We start from the raw sequence: 4,616 nt of genomic DNA on the forward strand, positions 1-4,616 counted from the left end.
GCACCAAAGTGCCCCACATTTGGGTTGGAGGTCCCCCAAAGCGCCTCAGATTTGGGTTGGAGGTCCCCCAAAGCGCCTCAGATTTGGCTTGGAGGTCCCCCAAAGCGCCTCAGATTTGGGTTGGTCGCAGCTGAACACGGCTACAAATCTCAGCACCTCGAGATAAAGCAGCAAAGCGCCCCAGATTTTGGTTCACATCGCCTTCAAACCTCAGTAGTTTGGGAGAAACGCACCCGAACGGCCTAAATTTGGGATGGAGGCACCGAAACGCCCCCAAAATCTGGGTTGGAAGGAACAGAGCGTGGCTACAGACCTCAGCACGTGGAGAAAAAGGACACTGAAACGCCCTGGATTTGAGTCAAAAGTCCTAAAACGTCCCAGATTTGGGTTAGCACTGCTACAAACCTCAACTAACCGGAAGGAGAAGCACCAAAACGCCCCGGATTTGGGCTGGAAAGCACCAAAACGCCCCGGATTTGGGCTGGAAAGCACCAAAACGCCCCGGATTTGGGCTGGAAAGCACCAAAACGCCCCGGATTTGGGCTGGACCATTCTTTGCAAATCTCAACAAGCAATGGGAAACGCACCGAAACGCCCCAGATTTGGGACAAAGGAACCAAAATGCCCCTGGATTTGGGGATAAAGGCACCAAAATGCCCCTGGATTCAGGACATGGGCGCCAGAACGCTTTGGATTTCGAGATAAAAGCACCCAAACACCCTGGATTCAGGATACAGGCACCAAAATGCCCCAGATTTTCACATAAAAGCACCAAAAAGCCTTGGATTTGGGGGACAAAGGCACCAAAACGCCCTGGACTGGGAGACACCAGCACCAAAATGCTCCAGATTTGACATAAAGACACCAAAACGCCCTGGATTTGGGGGACCAAAGCACCAAAACACCTTGGATTAGGGGATAAATACATCAAAACGCCCAGGATTTGGGGGATAAAGGCACCAAAACACCCCTGATTTGAGATAAAGGCACCAAAGTGCCCTGAATTTTGGGACACCAGCACCAGAATGTCCAAGATTTGGGATAAAGGCACCAAAACGCCCTGGACTTTGGGGACAAAGGCACGAAAACAACCCAGGTTTTAGGATAAAGGCACCAAAATGTCCTGGATTCAGGGACATCAGCACCATAAGATCCCAAATTTGGGATAAAGGCACCAAAACGACCCGGATTTGACACACTGGCACCAAAACACGCTGGATTTGGGAGACAAAGGAACCAAAACGGCCCAGATTTTAGGGTAAAGGCACCAAAATGCCCTAGATTTGGGATAGAGGCTACAAAACGCTCTGGATTTTGGGGACAAAGGCACCAAAACGCCTCAGATTTTGGCAACAAAGGCATCAGAATGGCCCAGGCTTGGGGAGACGGGCACCAGAATGGCCCAGATTCAGGGACAAAGGCACCAAAACAGCTCGGATTCGGGATAAAGATACCAAAATATCCTGGATTTTGGGGACAAAGGCACCAAAATGCCCTGGATTTGGGATAAAGGCACCAAAACGCCCTGGATTCAGGGACAAAGGCACCATAACATCCCAAATTTGGGATAAAGGCACCAAAATGACCTGGATTTTGGGGACAAAGGCACCAAAATGGCTCAGATTCGGGATAAAGACACCAAAACATCCTTAATTTGGGGGACAAAGGCAGCAAAATGGCCCGGATTCGGGATAAAGACACCAAAATATCCTGGATTTTGGGGACAAAGGCACCAAAACGGCCCAGATTCGGGATAAAGGCACCCAAACAGCCTAGGTTTTAGGATAAAGGCACCAAAACGTTCTGGATTCAGGGACATCAGCACCATAACATCCCAAATTTGGGATAAAGGCACCAAAATGACCTGGATTTTGGGGACAAAGGCACCAGAACGACCCGGATTCGTGATAAGGACACCAAAACATCCTGAATTTTGGGGACAAAGGCACCAAAATGGCCCGGATTTGGGATAAAGACACCAAAACATCCTGAATTTGGGGGACAAAGGCATGAAAACGACCCAGATTCGGGATAAAGACATCAAAACATCGTAGACTCTGGGGGACAAAGGCACCAAAATGGCCTGGATTCAGGATAAAGACACCAAAACATCCTGAATTTGGGGGACAAAGGCATGAAAATGGCCCAGATTTGGGATAAAGGTACCAAAACGGCCTAGGTTTTAGGATAAAGGCACCAAAACGTTCTGGATTCAGGGACATTGGCACCATAATATCCTGAATTTTGGGGACAAAGACATGAAAATGGTCTGGATTCGGGATAATGACACCAAAATATCCTGAATTTTGGGGACAAAGGCACCAAAACGGCCCGGATTCGGGATAAAGACACCAAAATGTCCTAGATTTTGGTGACAAAGGCACCAAAATGGCCCGGATTCAGGATAAAGACACCAAAACATCCTGAATTTTGGGGACAAAGGCACCAGAACGGCCTGGATTCGGGATAAAGACACCCGAACATCCTTGATTTTGGGGACAAAGGCATGAAAACGGCCTGGATTCGGGATAAAGACACCAAAATGACCTGAATTTGGGGGACAAAGGCACCAAAACGGCCCGGATTCGGGATAAAGACACCAAAACACCCCAGATTTTGGGGACAAAGGCATCAAAACGGTCCGGATTCGGAACACCAGCACCTGAGCATCGCTCCGCATCCGCCACATCCGCGTGTCTCAGCCCCGGAGCGCGGTGCCGGCACCGGGCAGGACGTCGCCGTCCCCTTCCACGCAAAACCACGGGGCTGCACCGCACGGGGACGAGCCGAGAGGCCGCGACCTGGCGCCGCGGACGGAACCGTGCCCGCCGTCCTACCTGACCTCGCTCCCTCTCCCATCCCAGCGCCCCGGCCCGTCACCTTGGAACTCGGTGTTGTCCAGCCCGCGGATGGCCTCCACCGCGTCCTCGGCCCGCTCCATGTGCACGAAGGCGTAGTCCTTGACGATGTCGCACTCGATGACGGGGCCGTACTCCTCGAACTTGGCGCGCAGCTCCAGGTTGGTNCCCGGTCGCCCCTCCCGGTGCGGCCCCGCCCCCACCTGCGCCGTCCGCCGCTCTGTCCTCGCAAAATGGCGGCGGCGATGCTCAGCCACTCGGGGCCCCGCCCTCCGGCCCCTACTGGTCGGTGCGGCTGTCCGTCAAGCGCGGCACCGCCCCCCCGGGGGAGTTGAGCCCGCCCTTGGCGCCCCCGCAGCCAATCAGAGGAAGGGGCGGTGCGCGCGGAGCGGCCCATTGATGGGTCACGGGGGGATCCGGGGTGGCCCATTCATGGTTCATGGGTGGATCCGGAGTCCGCCGCTAATTGGGGGATCTCGGGTGACCCATTCGCAGTCCCGTCCCCGTCCCATTTCCCTCCGTTCCCTGTCCCGCCCCATCTCCTTCCCATCTCCATCGCTGTCCCCATCCCGTCCCATTCCTGTCCCACCCCAGTCTCCATTCTTGTCCCATCTCCATCCTTGTCCCCACCTCCATCCTTATCTTCCTTCCTTCCCTGTCCCGTCCCATCCCATCTCCATCCCAACCCCCACCCCACGCCATCTACATCCGTCCCACCTCCATGCCATCCCTTCCCTCCCCACATCTCTTTCCCTTACCCATCCCCTTCCCTGTCCCACCACCTTCCCTCCCTCACCCTATGAAAGGGAGATTCCATCTCACCCCTCTCTTACCCCATTCCTTCTCTCTTCCATCCCCATCCCCTTCCTGTCCCATCTCTATCCTGTCCCATCCCATCCCTGTCCCCATCTCTGTCCTGTCTCCATTTGCATCCCTGTCCCCATCCCTGTCCCATCTCTATCCTGTCCTATCCCATCCACGTTCCCATCTTTATCCTGTCTCCATTTCCATCCCTATCCCCATTCCTGTTCGATCTCTATCTCCGTCCCTATCTCTATCATGTCCCATCCCTGTCCCCATCTCTGTCCCATCTCTATCCTATCCCATCCCATCCCTGTCCCCACTCTATCCCTATCCCCACCCCATCCCAGACCCCATCACTGTCCCATCTGTATCCCTGTCCTATCCCATCCCTGTCCCAACTCTATCCCTGTCCCCATCCCCATCCCATCCCAGTCCCCATCCCTGTCCCATCCATCTCTGTCCCCCTCCCCCCCCCGCAGTCACACTCCAGCCGCTCTCTACAGCCGCTTTATTTGGGGTACAGCGCGACATCATGGGGCCACGGGGACATCACCGGGACCCCTGGCATGGGGCAGAAAGGCACAGCGGCTCCGGGGGGGGAGCAACCCCGCACTGCCCCGGCCGTGTCCCTCCATCAGCTCCGTGGGACCCCTCGTTTTTATTACCCCCCCCCATATTTTTTGTGCCCCCCCCAGCCCCCTCCCCTATTTGTTCTTCTTGAAGAAGCTGAAGCGTTTCTCTCGCTCCTTCTCCTTCCCCTCGCGGGATCGCAGCGGCGGGGGGCCCTCGCCGTGGGGGGGGGGCACGGGGGGCATGCTCATCGCCCTCGTCATCCCCTTGCCCCCCCCGGGCACCGATCCCACCGCTGGCGGTCCCTCCCGCGGCCCCCCCGGCACCAGGGCGGCCGCTGCGTGGATGACACGAAGCCACGCACTCATCTCTGCCTGTGGGGGG

General features: G+C 55.8%; 1 protein-coding gene across 4 annotated transcripts in view; it reads right to left on the reverse strand.

Annotated features, from left to right (window-relative positions):
• LOC110391695 (RNA-binding protein 4B-like) overlaps window positions 1-3,148 on the reverse strand; it is a 14,444-nt gene extending 11,296 nt beyond the window's left edge. For all 4 annotated transcript variants that reach the window (XM_021383650.1, XM_021383648.1, XM_021383649.1 and 1 more), the window contains exon 1: window positions 3,062-3,148. The gene's annotated coding sequence lies outside the window, so the exon portion shown is untranslated. The remainder of the gene's footprint in view (window positions 1-3,061) is intronic.
• Between the last annotated feature and the right edge of the window lie 1,468 nt (window positions 3,149-4,616).

Source organism: Numida meleagris, unplaced genomic scaffold, assembly GCF_002078875.1.
Source record: "Numida meleagris isolate 19003 breed g44 Domestic line unplaced genomic scaffold, NumMel1.0 unplaced_Scaffold462, whole genome shotgun sequence".
Classification (NCBI taxonomy): domain Eukaryota; kingdom Metazoa; phylum Chordata; class Aves; order Galliformes; family Numididae; genus Numida; species Numida meleagris.